General features: G+C 34.5%; 1 pseudogene; it reads right to left on the reverse strand.

Moving 5' to 3' along the window:
* LOC123818686 lies at positions 1-23,222 on the reverse strand (annotated as a pseudogene).
* Positions 23,223-26,185: the final 2,963 nt, after the last annotated feature.

A 26,185-nucleotide genomic window follows, 5' to 3' on the forward strand; every position in this document is an offset into this window, starting at 1 on the left:
TCAATAGCTTCTAGTACCAAATCCTCCACAGAATCTACTCTTCTTAGAATGTCTATGTCTGCTATCTTTGAAGTGGTGTTCCACTTCATATTTTAACCATGATGGCACTTCTTGTTTAGCTTCCACAAGATGATCCAACAAATCTTTCATAATATTTATGTTTCCTTTGTTGAAGGGAAAGGAGGTAAGACCAAGATTTGCTACAAATCATGTATAGCCAGCCCTGGCTGGTGTAGCTCAGTGGATTGAGTGCAGGCCTGAGAAGCAAAGGGTCACTGATTTGATTCCCAGTCAGGACACATGCCTGGGTTCCAGGCCAGGTCCCCAGTAGAGGGTATGAGAGAGGCAACCACACATAGATGTTTCTCTGCCTCTCTTTCTCCTTCCCTTCCCCTGTGTCTAAAAATAAATAAATAAAGTCTTTTAAAAAATCATGTACAGCCAAAGCAATGTACATATTCTTCTTTATTATTTGGTAAGTCAAATTGATAACATGTTTTATATTTGAAATGTCCAGTGTTCTTTTCTGTTAGTGAATAGAGACACTAGAATTGGGCTTTTCTGAGAGAAACTGGGAAAGTTCTCTGCTCTTTTTCTCTCAAGATTAGTCTTCATGGATACCAGTACAAGCATATAATTTATGGAATAAGAAGCCCTCCAGAGAATCTGCACTCTTTTTGGTCTCCACAAACACTAAGGTCGGTGAATCCTTGCCTGTTGTGTTTAGTAGACCAAGCAGAAATCACTGATTCTTTTTGTGTAATTTTCTGAGAAAGTATATCAAATATTTCTATAACTATAAAAATATGTTCATCCAAGAAATCATGAGCAAGCATCTGTGTTTCCTTTAGAGCAGTTACTATCTTATTGTGGTGAACTTCCTTTGTTGGCATAGTATCTTTTTCATGTATACTACTTATTTGAGTTTCAAACCCCACATCTAACTTTGGGTCAGCTTTGTGCAACCCCAAGTATTTATAAAAGTCCAATCCAATATTTTTCCTTTCCATCATATCAGACATGTTTGTGGGAAAAGATAATAGCATGTGACACCCATATTATAAGTCTCATGAACACCACCATAAGCAAATCAAGGACTAACTCTAGATCTGTATGAAAAATTTCTGGCTACTTTATAGATTAGTACTGCTAATTATATTGTTGTTAATATGAAAGAGATTGAGTATTATGTGCAATACCCATACCTTCCTTTTTTCTTCATGGCCCTCAAAATATCACCGGGACCATATGAATAACTCTGACTCATGATGGGCAAGAAAAATGGCGCAATTTTTCCAGACACTGGTCACAAACTAGCAAAGTTGTTTCTGGTTTTTCTTTCCTTTTTTTTTTGTCTTTGATCATAAGAGTAGCATTTGTTTGCACTGGAACTGGGTGAGAATAACAAGTAAACTTAACATTTCCCATCATAATTCTCCTATCTCAACATCACTAAAACTTTCAATATGTGGGTGACAGTTGGTGTCTGTTGCATCCAATGTCATATTTCTTCAAGCTACTCTCAGTGTTATCTCCAGAAAAGTGTTCCTGTGCCAACTGTTCACTTTATGGGAGTGAGTTTGACCAATCATCCTCATCTGATTTGCCACACCAGTGACTGTTTTTATCACCAAGCTCAAATTCGCTAAGCCACTTGTCAACACACTGCCAGTGCTGTCATAGAACACTTCATCCATGATTATCAAACCTTCCCTTGATCCACTTCCATAATCACTAAAGAAGATAGACATTCTCCCATGAATCACTATGAGATCCAAAACTGTTATGTGCATCCTTATCTTTATTAGATTTCCACTCTGAACTGAATTTATTCTAGACTATTTTTGAACTTCTCTCTACTTTAAATGTGAAGGAATATTCAATCCTTTGCTGTCTATACGTCCTCTACTGTGAATATCTTCAAGGGTTATGAGTGTACCAGCAAACTGTGGGTCCAGCCTCAGCACCTTTTCCACTGTCACAGGACCATCCTCGAAGAGCACAGAGGGATCAGAATCTTCTATTGCAGGATGAGAGTGGTCGATTTACAGAGAGGTCTTTACCAGGGAAGTGTGGCTCTCTAAAATGTTTAAAATTTTGTCCAAACAGTGAGGCTCAAAATAAATATTTTTAACAATTTATGATTAAAAAAGTTTTAGGACATTATCTCCCACCAATTATCAGGTATGGCTAAGCAAAGTATTTCTATACTGGCACAATGTCATGTTTTATATATTTCTAAATGGATTCTAAATTATATAACTTTCAAATAATCTCTTTACATTTATTTAATTGATACTTTCTAATTATTCTATCTTTTCAGATCAAATATTATTACAGAAATTTCAGTTGAAAGGGCTGATTAAGATTTTACAATTTTTGGCGGGGTTTTTTGTTTATTCTATTCTGAGTTAAACTGTGACTTAATAGTCTATGCTTTTCTGTGATAAGGAATTAACATAATTAAATTTTGGGCTACTAAGCAAAGAACTGTGAATTTACTCAATGGTTTGCAGTTAGCATAATGATACAATGTAATAGTGCAAAGACAAAACTATAATTTTAGGGAAAACTCTGAATTCCAATTTTGACCATAAATGGTTTTGTATCAAACATTATTGTAGTTTGAATCACTAAAACAAAATGGATCTGGGAATATATTACACAACAAACAATCATTACAGCTAATATGTCTTGATATAGCCCAAGTTAAATGATGGCAAGTTCAATGAAAACTCTTCACTCTTGTGTGTAAAGTACATGTATAAATGTTATAAGTTAATAGATTTCCATGATCTTGACTTTATAAAGATAATTTTTAGGTCTCAAAGTACAATGCAAATAAGTAATTGAATCCCCAATATAAAATATATTATTTTATTAATGATAATTTCTGAATTATGCACAAATGGATTTTAATCAATACTTTTTTAGTTTGTGTTCTTTGCAGTTGATAAAGGATAATAAATTGTAAGTATTCAGTATGATGTGATTTGAAAGCGATGAATGATCTATGAAAGTACATATGCCTTCTGTTACTTTACAGAGGAAGAAGTTAGCTGACTTGCATATGTGAAGCTTGCTATCTAATGACAGGTTTGAGAGAATAAGTCAACATACCCGATTCCTATGTTAATGATGTTTTTCTGTGCAAGATGCAACCTTTCTTTTTTAACTAACACTAATGCATACTAAATGAATGTTTCACATGGATACTACTATTTCTCTAATGAAGCCTTCTCTGCTTTACCATGATTATGCCTCCTGAATTAACTAGGAAAATAACTATCAGATTTCTTCTTTTTGTTCTTAGTACATAGTTGTCTCAATCTCCACCCTATATGACTTTCTCTTACCTCTACTAAAACCTATTGAGTAATAGAAAATAAATTTATCTTCCTATATATTCAGAAATTTCCCAGAAAGAAACACAGTAAAAGGCCTAAGAAGAAAACAAAATGGATGCTTAGAATTTTGTGTTTGGTGGGAACTTAACCATTCTTGGTAAAGATTGTTTAAATGTGTTAATGTTACACTTTTTTTCTCATATGGATTGCCTCTGAGAAGCACAATAAGAGAGGGAAATGATTAAATGTTAGTTCTATATATGTTTCTTCCTTTCTTCCTTCCTCCTTTCCCTTTTCTCTTTCTCCTGCTTTCTTTTTCTTCCTTCTTTTCTTTCTGTTCTTGCTTTAAAATAATAACACAAAATAAATATGCTGGTACATACTGAGGGTCTGTTTATTTTTTTTATAATTTTATATGTTATACTATAGCATAACTAAAAATAATTTAAAAAGTTTAAATAAGGACAATATACCCTAATTTGTAACCATTAAATTTGGCAGAAAAAATATTTATATAATTTTAGGGGAGAAACAAATGAGAAAAGGTTCCACATGTACTTTAGCTTAAGTTTACATTCTGAACTCGAAATCTTGTAAGTGAAATATCAAAACATTTTTCCTTATGCTTATTTAAATAGGTAACAGATATTCACAAGACTATATAGTGTAGGATTTCATTGAAAGAGATTAGTGGTCCCCTGGCCCCCCTGAAATCACTAGTTTATTCAACTAAGACAGACAAAAAACTAGGTCTTCAGGCTTATATTCCTCAAATTATAGATATTCCCAAAACAAGCATACTAGCTGCAACATTTTAAAAAATAGCAGAAACAATAAAAGTCTACAAACTCTTCAAATATTTGCATATCAAATCCTATGGATAATTAGGCAACCAGGCCCCATATCATCGCTGAGTGAGAGGGGGATCAGTGAGTGAACCTTCCTGAGATTTTCATGTTGTCAAACTATTAAAACTGTTTTCTTCACAGACCCAGGATTTAAAGCTATATCTTTAGGTTCATATACTTTCAAGTTATGCTTCCTTAATCCTTGTAATCATTTCCTCTCACTTAAAAGTGTCATTATTTGATTTCCTAGATAATGATACACAGACTCATTTGGATTATTATTATATTAATATTATTAATATGTAACAGATTAATCTATACTGATGAAAATCTCTATACCATCTGCAATGCGAGGTAAATCCTTACTCAGGGCAAAGTCATATCCACCAGTCAACTCCCACTCTAAACTATTATATTCAGTTAGTTTCCCTAAATGTAGTTGTCAAAAATGATAAAATAATGCAATTTTATCTTTTCATTTCTATTTCTTCTTGGTCTTATTTTCTTTTTTATGTTTTCCAGTTCTAGCTCCTTTGATTTTTACTATTTGATTATGAAGGAAATTGTCAAGCATACAAAGAGCCTCTACTGTATGCTGAACAATGTGCCAATGACTTTTCAAACATTTCATTGTTTTTCACCTTTGCAGCAGTTTTCATAGACTCATCACACATCTAACATTTCAAATGAGGAATTTGAAGTGTAGAAAAGTAAAGTAGAGTTAATCAAAATCAAATAAAGCAAATTGTAGATGAGGGTTTGTATTCAGATGTTCTGACTATAAATCTGTTATACCATAGACATCTTCCATAACATAGGTGCCTTTATTAATTTTTTTTATTTCTATATAGTGATGTATTCTGATATGACATTGTTTGTTCTTTTAGTTTCTTCTTTCCCTTCTTTTTTCCCTTCCTTCCTTCTTTTCTCTTTTCTTCTTTTCTTTTCTTCTCTTTTTTTCCATTTTCTTTTCGCCAGTCCTGATGTGATCATGTGTTTGTGTTCAAGATAAAAAATATTTGACATGAGAGGTCTGGAGAGTATTTGCCTTTATAATGAATTTGTATAGGATATATACCATAAAATCTCCATTCCTGATGAGAAAATATAATTCAGGATTTATTTCTACTACTTTTATATGTTTTTTTTCTGTCTTCTGAGCATTTAACAGAAATTTATGGGCTGAATCACATAAACTATCTGCATGGGGCGGTCATTGTTAATATCCAGTTTATTATACAGTAAGTGGACACACAAAAACAGCATATTAATAAGTTGCCTGAGGTCCAGTAGAGAACCTCAATGTCAACATAGCAAAGATGAAATTTCTTTTCTTTCTGTTAAGGACTTTATTTCCATTTAATACTGATACAAAATTGATTTATAGTATCAAGATTCATGAACTATATCCAAGTCTGTAAAAAGCTATGCTATGAAAACAATTTGCTTAAGCTTGCACAAGTTATCTTCTGTCGTTGTCCATTCAGGATGTTATAACAAAATACCACAGACTCATTATCTTATACACTACAGATATTTATTTCTCACAGTTACAAAGACTCAAAATCAGAGATCAGGAGGCCAATATGATCAAGTGAGACTACTTATTGCATTCTCACATAACAGAAGGGGCTAAGGATGTCTCTGCAACCTTTTTTTTATAAGGCAGGATTCCTATTCATTGAGGCGCCACCATAACAACATAAACACCTTCTAAATGTCCCATCTAGTAATATCATCACCTTAGGAGTTAGGTTTCAACCTTAGGTTTCAACATATTGATTTGGGAGGGAGACAAACATTTATAGCATAGCCACAACATCTACTTATACTCAAAAAAGCTTGAAGCTTTGGGATTTAACTTTTCATTTGCTTTATATTTGCTTTCCTATAAGGAATTACTTGACATTACTATGATTTGCTTCTCATTATCATTTTTTAACATTTTAAAAATTTATTTGTTTTTAGACAGAGGGAAAAGAAGGGAGAAAGAGAGGGAAAGAAACATCAATGTGTGGTTGCCACTTGTGTACCCCCTACTGGGGACCTGTTTGATTCCCAATGGAGAAACATGCTCGGGTTAACATCCTACTTAGTTCACAGGCTGGCACTCAATGCACTGAGCAACACCAGCCAGGGCTGCTTCTCAGTATTTCAATCTAGTATAATATATTTTTTCTGTCAAGGTTATTATGAGACCCATTAGACTATAAAGACCAAAATTCCAGCTATCTGGAAGGTATTCATCAATGCCAATATTAGGTTTTGCCTCTCTTTAATCTATAAAATTAAGTTAGGTACTATTAAATGTCCTTTCAATTGCCTTTTGGTAAAGTATATGTACCTATAAAATAAATTATATCTGTATTATTTGCATTTAATTCCCTTATAGTAGATTACTGGCACACAGTAAAATTTTAATGAACACCTATTAAATAAATAATAATTCTGAGATTTCTGATTCTGTGCATAAGGAGCTTGAAAGCCACCACTCTGTCTGAACAAGTAAAAAGTTAAACGAGCTGAAATCATCAGCTCTTCCAGAATCCCTAAGAAAGAAGAAGACATAAAGCAAACCACTACCTTTATGAGACATCAGACCTATAGATAAATAAAGAGAATAACACCTTACTAGAGCAGAGGCACATTAGCCCAAACTTCAGTGAAAACCAGTGCCAAGGTAGGAAAACCCAGACTATAATTACCAAAGTTCTGTAGGCTCAGTGTGGACAGCCATGAGAGTTAAAAATTCCATGGGGATTGAATATTTAAGGGGGCCCTAGATATGTAAGATTTACCTCAGAGTTCAACCAGGCTTCCACAATAAAAGCCAGAGAATCCCTCTTGTTTCATGCAGGGGAGAAGAAAATGAACCATTTTGAAATACACCAGAGCACTCTCTCCTTTTCAAAAAGCCTGCCCTCTGGGGAACCAGTTAAGCAGGGCCTAACCTGGGGTATTATCAAAATCTCACTGACCTAGAAGAAAGGATAAACCCAATTCCAAAATACTGTAGTCAACCTCACCCACATAATGGGTAGGGGTAGAAAAAAAATTAAAACACTTGTGAAGTTCACAATCCAGAGGCAGAGGTTCACTAAAAAACTGAGGCATAATCATAGGAGCACAGAATGCTGCCTCTTTCCCCACAATTCACCACCACATTACTGAAGGCCTGCTTATAGTCCTTTCTTTTACCCAGCCATTGTGTCTGGATCTACAAAACATATAAAACATATTAAAAAGTGAAAAAATATTCAAAGCAAAATAAACACAATTTAGAGAGAAAAGCTATCAGAACCAGACATGACGGGGATGTTGGAATTAACAAAAAAACAATTTAAACAACTATAACTCCTATGCTTAGGGGTCTTATGGATAAAACAGCATGCAAGAACAGTTGAGCAATGTAAAAAGAGAGATAGAAACCCTAAGAGAGAACCACAAAAACATTTTAGATATAAAATTACTGTAACAGAAATAAAAACAAAATTCTTTTGATGGGTTTATTGGTAGACTGGGCACACCTGAGGAAAACTTTCTGAGCTTAATTGTATCTCAGTAGAAACCCCCAAACTGAAAAGCAAGAGAAGACATACTGAACACAATAGAACCAAGTATCCAGGTACTATGACATGACAATAAAATGCATAGCTTATGTATAATGGAAATTCCAAAAAGAACAAGAAAGAGATAAAGTAACAGAAGAAATATTTTAAAAAATAATGACTAAGAATTTCCCCAAATTAATTTTAGATATCGAGTCACAGATTTAGGAATCCCATGGAATATCAAATAAGATAAATGCCCCCCAAAATACAAATAAAACAAAGCAAAAGAAAAAGAAATTACACATGGGCAATTACTTTCAAATAACAGAAAGTCAGAGGTAATGGACTGGTACATGCAGAAAAATGAAACTAGAACCTGAACTTACTCTATACACCAAAATAAACTCAAGATGGATTAAAGATTTAAATATAAGTTGTGACACCATAAAAGTCCTAGAGGAAAACATAGGCAGCAACATTTCAGATATCTCACACAGCAATATTTTCCCTGATACATGTTTTAAAGCAAAGGATATAAAGGGAAAAAAAAGTGATACAACATCACATTAAAAAAGATTCTTCATGGTGAAAGTAAACATCAACAAAATGAAGAGGGAATCAACCCTATGAAGACATATTTACCAATGTTACCTCAGACAATAGTTTAATCTCCAAAACATAAAGAACTCATACAACTGCAAACCAGCAAGACAAATACTCCAGTTAGAAAATAGGCAAAGGACCTGAACAGATACTTCTCCAAGGAGTCCACAGACATAGGGTCCACAAACAACATGAAAAAATGCTCAACATCACTAGCCATTAGAGAGATGCGAATTAAAACCACAATGAGATATCACTTCACTTTGGTCAGAATGGACATCATAAACAAATCAACAAATAAGAAGTGCTAGCAAGGTTGTGGAGACAAGGAAAACCTAGTGCACTGTTGGTAGGAATGCTGACTGGTGCAGCCACTGTGGAAAACAGAATGGAAATTCCTCAGAAACCTAAATATAAAATTGCCTTTTGATCCACTGATGACAGTGCTGGGATTATATCCTAAGAATCCTGAAACACTAGTTCAGAAAAACCTATGCACTTCATTATTTAGAGCAGTGTTATTTACAATAGCCAAGTGCTGAAAATAGCCTAAGTTCTCATCATTAAGTGAGTGGATCAAAAAACTGTGATTCATTTTATCAATGGAATACTACACAGCAGAAAGAAAGAACTCCTACCCTTAATGACAACGTGGAAGGAACCGGAGACTATTATGCTAAGTGAAATAAACAGTCAATTAAAGACAAATAGCATATGATCTTACCTATAAGTAGAACCTAATCAACAAAACAAACAAGCAAGCAAAATAGAACCAGAGATATGGAAATAAAGATCAAACTGACAAACTTCTGGCCAAGATGGAGGCATAGGTAGATACACTGCTTCCTCACACAACCAAGAGAAGGAAGGGAACAAATTAAAAAAAAAAAAAAAAAAAACACTGACAGAAAAATGAACTGTATGGAAGTCTGACAACCAAGGAGTTAAAGAAGAAATATTCAGCCAGACTGGTAAAAGGGGCGGAGACAGGCAGCCGGGGTGGTGAGGACTCATGGCAAGGCAGTGCCTAGAGGACTGGGTGAAGTGGCAGCTGGCAGAGTGTATGGTCCCACACTTGAATGCAAATAAACCAGGAGGAACAGCTGAGGAGCCACACAGACCATGCAATCCAGGGTTCCAGTGTGGGGAAAGAAAGCTTCAAAACCTCTGACTGAAAAACCTGCGGGAGTTGAGGTGGCAAGAGAAACTCCCAGCCTTACAGGAGAGTTAGCTGGAGAGAACCACAGAGTTCTAGAGCATACACAAACTTATCAACCCAGGAATCAGCACCACAAAGGTCCAATTTGTCTGTGGGTAGCAGAGAAAGTGACTGAAAGCCAGCCTAGAGCTGAGCAAGTGGCATTATTCCCTCTTGGACACCCCCCGCCCCTTACATACACTGCCACAAAGCATCTCCGTGGTTTGCCCCACCCAGGTGAATATCTAAGGCTTAGCCCTTCACTACGTAGCAGGCAACCAAAACAAAAAATGTGGCCCAAATGAAAGAACAGATCAAATCTCTAGAAAAAACACAACTAAGTGATGAAGAGAAAGCCAACTTATCAGAAGCACAGTTCAAAACACTGGTACTCAAAATGCTCACAGAAATAGTTGAGTATGGTCACAAAACAGAGGAAAATGTGAAGGCTATGAAAAGCAAAATAAAAGAAAATGTACAGGGAACCAACAGCAAATGGAAGGACACCAGGACTCAAATCAGCGGTTTGGAGCAGAAGGAAGAAATAAACATTCAACCAGAACAGAATGAAGAGAACAAGAATTCAAAAAAATGAGGAGATTCTTAGGAACCTCCAGGATAATTTTAGACATTCCAACATCCAAAGCATAGAGGTACCAGCAGGAGGAGAGGAAGAGCAAGAAATTGAAAACATACTTGAAAGAATAATGGAGAACTTATCCAATCTGTCAAAGGAAATAGACTTCCAGGAAGTCCAGGAAGCTCAGAGAGTTCCAAAAATGTTGGACTAAAGGAAGCACATACTGAAGCCCATCATAATTACATTACCCAAGATGAAAAATAAGGAGAGAATCTTAAAAGCAGCAAGAGAAAAGGAGAGAGTTAATTACAAAGGAGTTCCCATAAGACAATCAGCTGATTTCTCAAAAGAAATCAAGCAAGAAGGGGCTAGAAAGAAGTATTCACAGTCATGAAAGGCAAGAACCTATATTTAAGATTACTCTGTCTGCAAAGCTATAATTCAGAATGGAAGGGGCTATAAAGTGCTTCCCAGATAAGGTCAAGTTAAAGGAGTTCGGCATCATCAAGCCCTTATATGAAATGTCAAAGAGACTTATCTAAGAAAAGAAGACGATCAAAAATACAAACAGTAAAATGAAAGCAAACAGGCAACTATTAACAACCAAACTTGAAAAGCAAAAACAGAAATGAACTAAGCAAGCAAACAGAACAGGAACAGATTCACAGAAATAGAGATCATGTGGAGTATTATCAGCAGGGAAGGGGATGGGGAGAATGGATTAAAAGGTACAGGGAGTAAGAAGCTTAAGTGGTAGGTGCAATAGACAGGGAGAGATTAAGAGAAATGGAGAAGCCAAACTTATATGTATGACCCATGGATATGACCTAAGGTGGGGGAATGATGGTGGGAGCATATAGGGCAAAAGGGAATAAAGGGGAGAAAAAATGCAATAACTGTAATAACATAATCAATAAAATATATTAAAAAAAGAACAAACAAGCCCTGGCTGGTGCAGCTCAGTGGATTGAGGGCAGGCTGGGAACCAAAGTGTCCCAGGTTCGATTCCCAGCCAGGGTACATGCCTGGGTTGCAGGCCATAGCCACCACCAACCACACATTGATGTTTCTCTCTCTCTCTCTATATATATCTTCCTCCTTTCCCTCTCTAAAAATAAACAAATAAAATCTTAAAAAAAAAGAACAAACTGACAGAGATCAGAGGAGGGGGGGATAACAGGGTGGCAGTGGGGGAAGAAGGGGAAGTGTCAAGCTAAGGAACCTGAATAGAGGCCTCAGGTATGGGATAATGGGGTGATGTTTGACTGTGAAGAGGGAGGAGGGGGAGGGGCAGTGTAGAGCAATGAGAAAATATTGGGACAACTGTACCTGAATAACAATAATTAAAAAAACACCAGAAGGGACACTTTGATAATTTGTTATTTGTTATTATAGTGGCACTATTGTAGTAAAATAATAAAAGGTTAAATTGTAGGTGGAAAATAAATAGAATGATTTAAATTACAGCATTTTTGTGGGACTCTAGATTAATATATGCTGATTACATGTAGCATTTAATTAACTTATTTCATTAATTTCATTCCAATATATATATTACAACAAGTGCCATTAACACAGCATGTGCATTTAGTCTACCAATCAGTTATTGAGTGAGGTTTGAGAATTGTGATCATATGCTAGGCACTAGATTTTTAAAAATGAATGCCATGTTAGCTCTCTCTGTTCTTCCTTTTGTAGTAGTACGATCTATTTAAGGAAGACATTATAATAAAATTATCATTTAATTGCAGTATATAAAACATTATGCTATATGAATATAGACTCTCAGTGGCAGATGAACATAAAGTAATCAAAGAACCATGTATGGGAAAAGAAACATGGATAGTGCATGTCAGTAAAATCAATACCTAGTCTCACTTTTCATTGTCCTAATGTGAATTTTTGATCAAATAATTTCATTTGATGAATTTCCTTTAATCATTAAATAATTGGCCAATGATTAAAACAGCTAATATTTTTGGAAAGCTTCAGTTTATATAAAAACTTACTCTGACTGTTCCCATGAGTATGAAGAACTTTTGAGTGATAAATAAAGCCTTTGAGGAGGAATAAAAGGAGTGCCTGGCATCAAGGAATTGTAACCGTTGCTGCTTAATGCAGAAGTTACAACACACTTTTCTAAGACCCCAGGAGAATAAGAAAGTGTCATTGTTTGAAACATGACTAAAAAGGAGAAAAGGCAAAATATGAATTCTGCTACGTATGTGAAAAAGATGACATTTTAAATTTTGTTTATTACATTTGTACTAATATTTGTTAAGGTATCAACTTCCCACAAAAACACTATGTGAAAGTCACTTCAAAGTGTTATTTCACTATATGAAATCTGACTACCCTGAATAATATTGATGCTTCTGTTTTTGACCTAGGTGGGACTGTTATAGCATAGGGCAAGGGATAATAGGAATGGAGATGCTGAATACTTCCACTGAAGGAAGCAAGATTGTAAAGTGAAGTTGTAACAGTTTCTTCATCAAAAAATCAACTCCTAGCCCTGGCTGGTGTAGCTCAGTGGATTGAGTGAAGGCTGGGAACTGAAGGGTCACTGGTGAGATTCCCAGTCAGGGCACATGCCTGGGTTAGGGCTAGGTCTCCTTTGAGGGCCATCTGAGAGGCAACCACACATTGACGTTTCTAGCCCTCTTTCCCTCCCTTCACCTCTCTCTAAAAATAAGTAAATAATATGTAAGAAAAAAATCAACTCCCTTTCATTGAAAGGGTATAGACCTGATTATACTAGCAGAATTATTTAGTATATTCATTACAAAATATGTCTCATATAATAAATTCAAATATACTTTCCCTAAATGAATATCCCTTCCTTCTAAATGAAAATTTAAAAGTCACTGGCAAACTGATTTTTGTTTTATATTTACTTGCAAACATACATGAGGGAAAGGTAATGGCTGGGGTACAAGGTATGCTCTTAAGAATATTATTCAGTTGATGTGAAAGAAAATCTTTATTTTTCCAGAAGATATTAATCAAAAACTAGTACCCAAAGTAGTGCAACTTTTGACAAAATAAATGAAATGTGGAATATATACTGCATCTAAGTTGTGCTTAATACAAAAATGCCATACATTCTACAAACTTCTGCCAAATATATTTTTATCAAAAAAGTAATTTTTGTGAGCTGTTTCTCTTTGCTGGGATTACTATAACTATTAGGACATAACAGCTATGAAATAAGAGAGAGCCACATGATGTCAAGACACAAAGTTCAAGAAACACTTGTATTATAAATAAGTTAAGTTTCCTACTGCCTGCTGTGTCAGAAAGTTGGTCCTGGGGATAGATAAACTATTAGTGTGTCTAAAGAATGTGCTCTCACCTCCATAGGTAGCTATATGTTTCATCTGGGTTACTTGAGCTGTGCAAATTAGCATGTGATCACAAACCAAGGCCAAAATAAATCCAAGCCATAAGCAAAGAGTATCAAACAGAGGGGATGAGAGAGAAGTAAAGAAGAACCCCTGTCTCTTTTTTCATTTGCTTTTCTGTGAGGTTTTCAAAGACATCTGTGTTGGGTGAGAAAGATTTTTATTTTCAGATTTACAGATAGATTTTCTTATATATCTTGGAAACAGTGGGTGGTGGAAAAATACACAGACCCAAGACAGGAAGAGCAGGTCAACAGTATCTGAAAAGATTCAATGACTTAGAAAAAATTGTCTACTCTTAAACTGAACTATAAGCTTGTCTAATTTAAATGTATCAAAAAATAGAATATAATTCTCATTAGAGAATATATAATAGCACAAAACATATTCAATTGTATATTATTTTGAACTAAACTAAACATTAAAGCCTTTATTATAGTATTTTTGATTACCTGCTATGGTTCATTGTGTTTTATTCTACATTTACTTTTAATGTGTATAAATCAGACGGACATATGCATATGGCTTGGGTGTGGAAACGGATGACACCACACATGCACCAAGAAAGAATAAAAAGGCTAATTACTCTCATAAGGAGATCAGGATTGACTCCCATGCAGATACAAAATGGTTTAATAAATCAGGAAAGTGAGACCGGCTGGGTACCTGTAGTGGTTAAAGGTAGGGCTGTGTGGTCTACAATTCCCAAAAGGGCCAAAAGGGTGGAAGCGCTAGGGCTTTATTTTCAGCTTGGCCAGATAGTTCTGTTTATGGCCTGAATGTGGTCAAATCAGCAAATCTTTTATGTGTGCTTTAGAAAAATGTGTCTTCTGTTGTTGAATGGATTCTTCTATAAATGCTAATTCAAGGAATCTGTTCAAATCAACTCTATTTTCACTGATTTTCTTCTTGTTAAATCTATCCATTTAAAGTAAAGAGGTTTCAAATTCTCTTTTTCTTTTATGCTATGTCATATTTTCTCTTTGTGTATTATTTAAACTTCTTTTTTCAGAAAAAAATGTTTTAGTTGTCCTATAATTTAATTTACAATATGTGTTTAAATAATGTATGTGTGCCATCACATTTTACTATAACACTTTCTGTGTGGTGCAGGAACTCAGCTGAGCTGTGTGAGAGAAAGCTGAGCTGTCAGCTGTTAGAGCCAATTCAAGCAACAAGCAAGAAAACAAAAAGAGTTGAGGATGTTAAGTATTTAATCATTTCCTGCAACTGGAAGTCAGGAAGAGGCCAAAACCAAGGACACCCAACCCCCTTGTTTTCCATTTTCTCCATGGGACAGCAGACTAGTCAAGGGGAAGTTGCAGATATTGGGGTTACCTCACTGTTAAAGGAAACCAAACAAAAAGATTCTGGTACTTTTATGCAACCTGATGTTGGGGAGGGCTAGAGGGAAGGGTTGAGAGTGTAAAAGTTAAGTACTGAGTCAGAACTGGGAAAAGCGTCTTCATGGTTTCCTATTCCCTTCACTCCCTATAAGGTGGACACAGCAAAAAAGTCTAAAGAAGACCTAAGCACAAGGGGAAGTCTTGTACCAAGATCTTGGAATGAAGGTGCTGGGACTCGAAATCTGCATATATTAAGAGCATTGTTATCCAGGGGGCCTCGGGCCTTGACTGCAATTTCTTCAGGGGCTGCAAAATAAGGACTATTCACCAAGCCTGGTGTGGGGAGGGCAGCAAACCTCTGTAAGGCATGACAGGTAAAGCATTTGTAATTTCCTATAGTCAGGCCTGAAAACTCACCCAGAGGTTTTTTAATCAGGATCCAAACTCCTCAGTTGCCTTCAAGAAGTATCCTCAATTCCTTCCTCTCACACCTTATGACCTCACTATCATTTGTATCAACTATCCATAGATTATGCATACCTCATATACTGTTATTAGATTGTTTTAAATAAGCAATTGTCTTTCATATGAACAAAAATAAGAAACATAAGAAGGCTTATTTTGTTTTCATTTATAGGTTTGTAATTTATTCTACTTTCTGAGATCCCAGGTTTTTGACCTGTATCATTTTTCCTCCCTGAAGAACTTTTAAAATTTCTTTCAGATCAAGTCTTTAAAAAATTACTTCACTGTTACTTCTCAACCTTTACTTTTTCTTCAATTTCAAAAGATAATTTCACTGAATATAAATTGGATATAGATTTCTAGGTATTTTTTCTTTCCTTTTAACATGTGAAATGTGTCAACACACCCCATTTTTGCATGTTTTTTTATGGTAAATCTGCTGAAATTCTTATCTGCTTCTTTTCCTATATGTAAGGGTTTTTCTTTTAATCTTTAATATTTTTCTTTTTTTTTCCCTGCATTTTGTATATAAGCCTATTTTTTTTTGTTTGTTTGTTAGCTTGCTTCCTTTGTTGGATGTTGTTATTCTTGCTTGAGGTTCTCTGAGATTTTTGAATTTAGGTTTTAGTACCTGTCATTAATTTAGTAAGGTACTTAGTCATAATATCTCATATATTTCCCAACTTTTCCCTCTCTCTTCTCTTTCTAATATACCAATTATTTGTTCTCAAATGTTCAATTCTTTTTTTTTAAATTCATATGTCTCTTCTAGGAAGTTTCTAATGCTCTATTTTCAAGTTCATAAATAAATAGGCCTTCACTGTTAGGATTTATATTAATCAGACTAGGAGTTGGGCTATATTGGTTTAGGTTGTTGGTATAGGTACAATAGACATCAAATTTTTTATGGTTTTTATTTTTTGTCATCTTATGTTTTAAGGCTTCCCAATACATAGATCATAACAGAAAGTGTGTCTGACATCTATTTTGGCTGTAATTTGTATTTAGAATCCTGAAGGTTCATGTGGTATGGTGGCAGGAGTTAGGGAAGGGAGTATTCTATAATTCTAAGATTTTGTCTCAGTTTTGTCATGAGACATTGCTTGGTGTGTGTCTTTCACAAGTGCATGTGTCCCTCCTCCAATACAGGTTTTTGTCCCCCCAGACATCTGTTCTGTTTACTAAGAGCAGCATTTACAACCATTTTCTGAAAATTTGTCTTTTACTAATTTTTCATCACTTTGGTAATATAAGAAGGCTGAATCAAGGGAAGAATTTCTTTTTTCAAGTTAGAGTAAGACTTCAGAATTTTTTCTGGGGAATTTATTCTTCTCAAGATTATAAGCTTTACAGGAAGAAGGGTTTGGACAGTTTTTCAGATTGTTACCTTCCCCCTCTTCACCACCCTGACCAGGGCCAGAAAAGAATCTTTCCTGGATCCTCACATGAGAAACTGTTGAGAATCACTATGTAAAATTCTGCATATAGATAGTGATCCACTTATGAGAGTGGGACCCAGGAATTTCTCCCTTTCACACTATTCTAACCTCAGCCTACAGAAATTCTGGTAAATTACCATGTTTAAAAGATTATATTTATTTATTTTTAGAGAGAGGGGGATGGAAGGAGAAAGAGAGGGAGAGACGCATCAACACGTGGGACCTGGACCACAACCCAGGCATATGCCCAGCCTGGGAACTGAACTGGTGACCCTTTGGTTTGCAGGTCTGCACTCAGTCCATTGAGCTACACCAGCCAGAGCTGGGAAATTACCATTTATGTTTTCTTATCATTGTATTGATTCTAGCAGCTTCTGATGCTGGTAAAAAAATCTATGGATTTGTATCTTTCCGAGTGTGCCTATCTTTCAAGATGTCATGTAGTGGCTTGTCCAGCTACATCAATTATCTGATGGGTCTTAGAAAGGCCACAGGGTTTCAGATTGTTTAGCTTTTCCTTGTCATAAGAACAGTGACATGTCAGATCTGATACTGGCAGTCCTCTAAAGGAGCTGTTAATACAGATCTCCAAGCAGGTCCAAACAATGGTGACCCAATAAAAATTGTATATCACATAGTACATACTTCACTACATACACAGGAAAGTGTACTTCTAGTCAATTTAATTAGAAGTCTTTGAGAGTGAGTGACTTTCACACTACTTTACCAGGAAAAATTTAATTTTAATTTTAATTTTTGTATTCTTTTCAATTTTAAATACAGTATTTCAATTACATAATGGTAAACGAGCATGGGAGTTAAGCTTAGGAAATCAACCATTATATAATACCATTGTTTAGATGGGAAAATAATGTTGCAGGCTTTTTGTAAGTAATGATAAACAAGTCTTAGAATGCAAGTAGGCTATAAATTATAGTCTGCCTTAGAGGATAGATATATCTGAAATCTGAAGAAAGTGTTAGACCTTAATCTTAGTATGAAAACTTTCAAGACAAAAAAGTACTTAAAGTCTTCTTTTATTATTTTGACACAGTGTGATAATTACCTGTGTTTTGTCTGTTAATATTACTTACTTATTACAAAATATATTCATTTTTGTAAAGATAGAATGTGGAGGTATGTTAAATTGGAGTAAGTGTTGTACTTGTCTGAGGCTTCAGGTATTTCAAAGAAATCAATAAAATTTACTATGTTTAAGGAGGAAAAGAAGAAGAAAACACAAATTTATTTTATCATCCTGATATGAATTTCTAAATCTAATGGGAAAAATAAGTACATGTTCATATTCAGGAAAATGTAAAATATATTAGCTATAGGGACTTCCTTTACTCGTAGATAAAATCTGATTTCTAGCTATATTTTACAATATAACAAATAACTCTCCATTCAAAGTGAATTTCAGTTTTATAATATATCTTATGCTGAAGGATAAACAGAAGATAATTCTAAAATATAAAGAAAAGCTTTCACCAAAACAGTTTTGGATGTAATATACATAATAGACCTAGGTGAATTTATTGTTTGATTCACATTATCATCATTGTCAAATTTTATGAAATAGCACACATGACATATTGCAAGCATAAACTGTTATATTTTCATTGCTGTATTCTGAGATGGAGCTGTTGTTTTTATTTATTTTTATTCAATATTTTATTGTTCTACTACAGTCATCCCAATTTCCCCCCCTTTGTTCTGCTCTGCCCAGCCCATCCCCTCCTCTTACAGTCAGTCCCAACCCTGTTGTCCATGTGCATGGGTCATTTATACATGTTCCTTGATTAGTTCCTTCCTCTTCTTTACACCTTTACCCCCTTTCCCCTTCCCTCTGGTCGCCGTGACTCTGTTCCCTTTTTCCATGCCTCTAGTCCTTTGTTGCTTGTTTGTTAATTTTGTTCATTAGGTTCCTCTTACAGATGAAATCAAATGGAATTTGTCTTTTGTCATCTGGCTTATTTTGCTTAGCATAATATTCTCCTGTTCCATGCATGCCATCAGGATAGGTAGAAGTTCCTTCTTTCTTTTGGCTGCATAGCATTCCATTGTGTAAATTTACCACAGTTTTTTGATTCACTCATTTACTGATGGGCACCTAGGCTGCTTCCAGCACCTGGCTATTGTAAATTGTGCTGCTATGAACATAGAGGAATGCATGGGTTCTTTTGAATTGGTGTTTCAGGATTCTTAAGGTATATCTGAACTATGGACTTCCTGGGTCAAAAGGCAGTTCCACTTTTAGATTTTTGTGGAAATTCCATACTGTTTCCCACAGTGGCTATTACCAGTCTACATTTCTACCAAGAGTGCACTAGGATTCTCTTTGCTCCACATCCTCACCAGCACTTGTTGTTTGTTGTTATGTTAATGATGGCCATTCTGACCCTAACTGGTATAAGGTGGTATCTCACTGTGGTTTTAATTTTCACCTTTCTGATGGCTAATGATGTTGAGCATCCTTTCACATGTCTGTGGGCCACCTGTACATCCTCCTTGGAGAAGTGTCTATTAAGGTCTTTTGCCCATTTTTAATTGGATTATTTGTCTTTCTGGTAGTTGAGTCTTATGATTCTTATGATTTCATTATATATTTTGAGATCAAACCCTTGTCTGAGGTATAACTGGCAAATATGTTTTCCCATACAATTAGTTTCCTTTTCCTTTTGATGATGGTTTATTTAGCCATATAAAAGCTTTTTAATTTGATGTAGTCTCATTTGTTTATTTTCTCCTTTATTTCTCTTGCCCCGGGAGATATATTGGCAAAAAATATCGCTGCTTGAGATATCTGAAGTTTTACTGCCTATGTTTTCCTCTAGGACACTCATGGTGTCATGATATATATTTAAGTCTTTTATCTATCTTGAGTTTACTCTGGTGTATGGGGTAAGGTGGTAGTCTAGTTTCATTTCTTTTTTTTTCATGTACCTGTCCAGATCTCCCAACACTATTTGCTAAAGAGGCTATTTTTACTCCATTCTATGCTCTTGACCTCTTTGTCAAATATTAATTGACCATAGAAATTAGGGTTTATTTTTGAGCTCTCTATTCTTTTCCATTGATTTATGTATCTATTTTTATGCCAGTTTCAGACTGTTTTGATTACAGTGGCCTTATACTATAGTTTGATATCAGGTGTTGTAATCCTCCTATTTGTTCTTCTTTCTCAAAATTGCTGAAGCTATTAAGGGTTATTTTTGGTTTCATAGACATTTTTGAAATATTTGTTCTATATAAGTAAAATATGTCATTGGTATTTTAATTAGAAGTGTTGAATATATAGATTGCTTTGGGTAGTATGGACATTTTAATGATGTTAATTCTTTCAATCCATGAACCCAGTATATGCTTCCATTTGTTTGTATCTTCCTTAATTTCTTTCTTCAGTGTTCTGTCGTTTTCTGAGTACAGATTTTTTGCCTCCTTGGTTAAGTGAAGCTGTTGTTCTTAGTAATTTGTTCCCTATAAATCCTTCCAATTCCTCTTGTCTTTTCTTCATTAACTTTAATAGTGTCTAAGGAAATTAGCTTGCTAAATTCTGCAGCCTCTGAATTTGTGGGGATTCTAGGTACCATTAAAGATTATCATAAAATGGGTTTATTTCTTCCCAACCCAAAGTTTCAGGAAGTGTACCCCAAATATGCCTGAGTCATACCTCCCAGAAGAGACTGGATATGGGCAGGGAAATATGGGCAGGGAAAATATACTAACAGAGCTACCCTCAAAAAATGAAACAGCCTATATGCCCCTATAAACTCCATAACTGTTTTTTAATGTTATTTTTTATTTTTTTAAGATTTTATTTATTTTTCGAGAGGGAATGGAGGGAGAAAGAGAGAGAGAGAGAAACATCAATGTGCAGTTGCTGGGGGCCATGGCCTGCAACCCAGGCATGTGCCCTGACTGGGAATCAAACCTGCGACACTTCGATTCTCAGCCTGCACTCAATCCACTGAGCTATGCCAGCCAGGGCTCATAACTGCTTTTTAAAAATTATTTCTTATAACTTTTAATTTTGTTTTAAAAGTTTATTGATATATGATTTACAGACAAAAAGAATCACAGTTGCTAGGTATATGGTTGGTGGGTCTTGGCAAATTTATACAGTAAGGTAAACAATACAAATGTCAGTATATAAACTTTTACCACACACACACACACACACACACATACACAAAGTCTGTTGTCTTTTCCCTTCCCCTCCCCATTATTATCGAAACAAATAACATGACTTTCTCAGTCCACTTTTTTCAATCACACATAATTTTTAAAATTTCTCCATTTGGTGAGGGGTGTTCATCAATTTATGATTAACACTATTTCTTTTATTGGATGTACCACAATATGTTCATCATTATTTCAGTTGATTGGCTTTAGTGATATTTAAAGAATTTGGTAGTCATGAAGAAAGCTGCTATACACATTTTGGTGCAGAGAGAGAGAGGGAGAGAGAGAAAGAGATTTTATTTATTTATTTATAGAGAGAGGGGAAGAGAGGGGAAAAGAGAAGGAGAGAAACATCAATATGTGGTTGCCTTTCATGCACCTTCTGTTGGGGACCTGGCCCACAACCTGGGCATGTGCCCTGGATGGGAATTGAACCAGTGACCCCTTGGTTCACTGTCCAGCACTGAATCCACTGAGCCACACCAGACAGGGCTATATTTTTATATTTATTGTGTAAATATCTGTGAGTAGAATTACTTTGTCACATTAAACATGTAAGGTTAATTTCATAAGCAATTGTCAAGCTATTTGTCAATGTGCTTGTGCAAAAATAAACACCCACTGTTTATTGTTTATCTATCAATCCATCTATTTGTATTTATCATCTACCTATCATTTATCATTTTCATTTTATCTATAATGGAATCTTTGTAGTGATATCGCTGTGGTTTCAATGTGCCTTTCTCTAAAAAACGAGGACATTGAGCGTATTTCATGTGCTTCTTTATAATGTCTTTCTTTAGTCATTCGTCTACTCTAATTTTTCCCTAGTTTAAAAATTAAGTTGTCTTCTTGATTGTACAAAATTTTTGACAGATATATGTGCTTTCCAAATGCTTTAGCCATATGTAGCATACCTTTAATATTTTTAGAATGTTTCAATGAAATCTTTACCTATCCCAGAATGGCAAACATATTCTCTTCTGTTTGTGATTGAAAGTTATCATTTTAGCCCATGATTTTGGACCATAATCTACTTTGAATTATTTTTCTTAAAGGTATGAGATAAAGGTAAAAGACAAGTTATTTTCATATGGATATCTCATTTTTCTAGTACTGTTTGCTAAAAAAGATCTTCCTTTCTCTATCGTATTGCTATAAAAATCTTTGTTTTTTTTTTCTATTTATTAACTTGGCAAATTTGTCAAAAAGCAGTTGACCATATATATTTACCTGTTGAGATTTTTTCCTCTGTCTCTCTCTACCTATCTCTGGTCTCTTTATGCTATTGCATTGATCTACATATCTATCTATAATCCTATACATTGAGTTATGCCAGCTTTATAGTGTGTCTTAAATTCTGATGAGGTTTTCAAATTTGTATTTGTCCATTTTTATGTTATAATTTGAATTTTTATATAAATTTTTAGTGTCAGATTGTTAATTCTACAAAAAAAATAACACTTTCAGGATATTAATGATGATTACACTGACTCTTTAAATCAAAGTCTTTCAGTGTATGTATCTGCTTTAGCTCTCTCCATGTGTTTAGTTCAGCTTTAATCAGTTACAAATGTTTTGTAGTTTTAATTAAATAAAATCTGCATTTTTATGTTAAATTTATTAATTTGCTATATTAAATTGTTCCCTAACATCGATTTACTTTTCTATTTTGTAGTGTTTAAGCTTAGATAATTGATTTAAATACTTTTTTCTTGTGTTACACAATCATTTGATTCCATGAATTTTCAACTGAGAATGACTATAACTGTGTAACTCACAAATAATTATGTTTGGTTTTATTTTTCTTCACTTCAAATATTTTCTATTTTCCTTGCTTGTTATTTCTTTGACTCCAGGAATTTAGAAATTTATTTTTGATTTCTAGGTTTTTTTTAATTTTTGATTTTCAGTTTAATTTTTTAACATTTTCTAGTTTAAGGATATTATTATATGATTATAATTTTTTGAAGAGGAACATTTTAAAAAATACTTTATTTAATTTATTTTTAGAGAGAGAGGATGGAAGGGAGGAAGTGAAGGAGAGAAACAGCAATGTGTGGTTGCCTCTTGCATACCCCACACCAGGAACCTGGCCCACAACCCAGGCGTGTGCCCTGACTGGGAATTGAGCCGGTGACTATTTAGTTTGCAGGCTGGCACTCAATCCACTGAGCCACACCAGTCTGGGCTATATGATTATAATTTTACTTGTGGTGAAGTTTTTGATGGTCTATCTTTGTGAAGATCATGCATGCTTGTGGAAAAATTTACATACTGTGCTGGTGCTACCATTGGATGGGATGTTTTGTTAAATTGATAGTGTTGTTCAGATCATCTGTATCATTTTCTTCTGGATTATCTTCTGGAGGATGGGCCTCTTGTAGTACAGGCTTTCCCCACTAGGTGAGGGTTCTAGGAACCCATCTGTATCAGTGTACTAGCTGGTGGGGTTGTGAGAGGCTGTGTTCAGCCTTAGTGAATTTTTTTTTGAAGACTCAGTGCTTTTGCCCATTTTATGATGGGTGATTTACAAGTCTACCTGCCCACAGGGTGCTGAGTGTTTGGCAATTTTTGACCAAAAATTTCACAACCCTTGTGCCCCACCGTCCCTATTCACCTGATTCCACCCTGAGCGACTTTTTTTTGTTGTTGTTTCTCTGGAAGCAAAAAGTCCTCAAAGGGAAAAATTTTGCCGATTGGGAAGAGGTGAAACAAAAAAATGGAAAAGGCACTAAAAGGCATCAATTTGATGAGTTTGTAAATTTTTGAGAGGTGGAGAAAAACATCTTGACAGGTGTATTGCATTGAATGGAGAGTATTTTGAAGGTACCTGAAGTTTAAACATGTAAGAATAAGCACACGACATTTTTATAAATATGCTCCATTTTGAGGGGTGTCTGTCCTGTCATATTAAGACAGTATTTGGAAGTTTCCAATTATAAGTGTGAGTTCTCTCCGCTCTAACTATTTTATCTGTTTTATATATCCTGAAGCTCTCTTGTTATACCTGTTAGATTATTATTTCTTCCTGATCTATTGACCCATTTTTTATTATATAATGTGTCCCTTGTTACCTCTTTTATAAAAGTATACTTATCTGATATTAATATAGACTCTAGCTCTCTATTGGTTAAAAATTTTGTTTTGTGTTTTTTTCATTTTACTATCATTTTCCATTTTATTTTTAAGGTGGTTTTCTTGTAGACAACACAAAGCTGGACTTGCTTTTTTATCCAATATCACAACTTTAACTAGGGCAATTACATAAATTAAATTGACTTATATTAAAGTTATTTCTTGATTTCTTTTTGCTTTTTAAATGACTTAGGATTATTCAAAGATTTTTAAAAACAGTGTCATTCATCTCTACTATTGGTATTATGTGATAGCTTTTTAAAAATATTTTGTGATTTCTCCAACATTTATACTATGCATACATAACTTCTCATAGCTTATATTTACACAATACATTATATAAATATAGCATATCTGGTACAAGGTTCCTACAAAAATATACTTCCATTTTCTTTTTATGTGTAGTGCTAGTGTTATAATATATTTTTACAACAATAAATAGAAATAAACATTTTATGTATGTTTTCCATTCTAATGCATTGTTACTTCTTTCTCAATTGTATTTTGAGTTGAGTTTTTAGGAAGTCTTTTACATTTATCTGAAGTTTTACTATTTTAACATTCTTTGTTTTTATCCTCAAGCATGTAGATTCCCAACAGTTATTATATCCTATCAACTGGGAGAATTTTCTTTAAATTTTTCAACATAATTTTGTTGGACATAAATTGTTACAGCTTCTGTTTTTTTTTTTAACATTTCTATTTCACTGGAAAGTCTCTTAACAGATATACAATTGTGATTTGGATGATTTTCATTACTTTTTCTTTCATCACTTTCAAATTACTGCTTCATTGTCTGTGGGCTTACATGTTTTCTGAAGAAAAGACCATTGCAACTATTTTTGCTTTTGTCCATATTATAATTCTTATTTCTCTGGTTCCATTGAGGGCTATTTTCACTTTATCTCTGCTCATCTACAGTTTAACTATGTTATTACTTGAATGCATTATTTTATTCCTGTTTTATCTTCTCTAAGCACCTTGGATTTTGGTTTGTTTTTTCCTCCTTGTTTTTTCTTTTTTTTCTTATTTAATTTTGGAACATTCATAGCTATTATCTCAACTGTTTTCTTTTGTCTTATTCCCATGAGGTAGTTTAATGATATTTGATATTCAATGTTTGACTTGTAATACTGTGTTTTTCTTGTCAGACTTCAGGCTTAGTCTGGCCTATGTGCTTAAAAAAGATGAGGCCTTCTCCAGATTCTCATACCTCCTGTGGGAAGGAGTACCCTATACATCTGTCAGATTATGCAGTGGAGAATCCCATCTTTGCCTCAGCTATAGCATATATCTATTTTGTGTTTTAAAATTCTTACCTGAAGAGGATAATAATTCTTATCTCTCCTCTGGTCATTTTGCTTTTTTTTTTTTTAACCTGTTCCCCAGAGGAAATAAATCGTATGGATACTGGAGTTGGAGGGTTTGTGATCCCTATCCCAGAACATTAAAATTTTTGCTATATTTCATGTGGGAATCACACAAGAAGTAGCATTTTGCTCATTTCCCCACACACAAGCAGCTAATCATTTGTAGTTTTATACCACTTAAGATCTTCCCTCCTTTCTCTTGCCCTAATCTTCCTCATGATCTCCAAGAGAATGCCTGTAGAAGAGTTATGAGAAACTGTCAGCTTCCCTTCTTTCTGGGATGAGAGGCTCTCAGCACTTTCAAAATGACACAAAATCCATATTTGACTTTTAAGAATTTATTAAAATATTAGCTGATACACTTTTTTTTAAATCCACCTGGATGATCCCACCTTTTCTCTTCTTCCTGTGTTCAATCAATTGTGAAATTGTTCACATGTCTTCTCTTTCTTAGAATAACTATCACTTTTTGGAAAGCAGTTTAATTGTATGTCTGTGACCTCAGTTTTCTGATAGGCTTAAAAATATTACTTTGTAAATAGCTTGCTCTTTCCTCATGATTGATATGGCAGCAAAATTGTCTTGTGGAGAATATTCTAAGTTGAAATACAACTCATGTCAGGTTTTATGCTTTGGGCATCTGCTATATTACAAATAATTTTTCAAGACTGCTATAAAATTGAGTATGTATGATAAAAATGCACAGAAACA

Source organism: Phyllostomus hastatus, unplaced genomic scaffold (genome assembly GCF_019186645.2).
Source record: "Phyllostomus hastatus isolate PE091 unplaced genomic scaffold, TTU_PhHast_1.1 phas_contig_29, whole genome shotgun sequence".
NCBI lineage: Eukaryota > Metazoa > Chordata > Mammalia > Chiroptera > Phyllostomidae > Phyllostomus > Phyllostomus hastatus.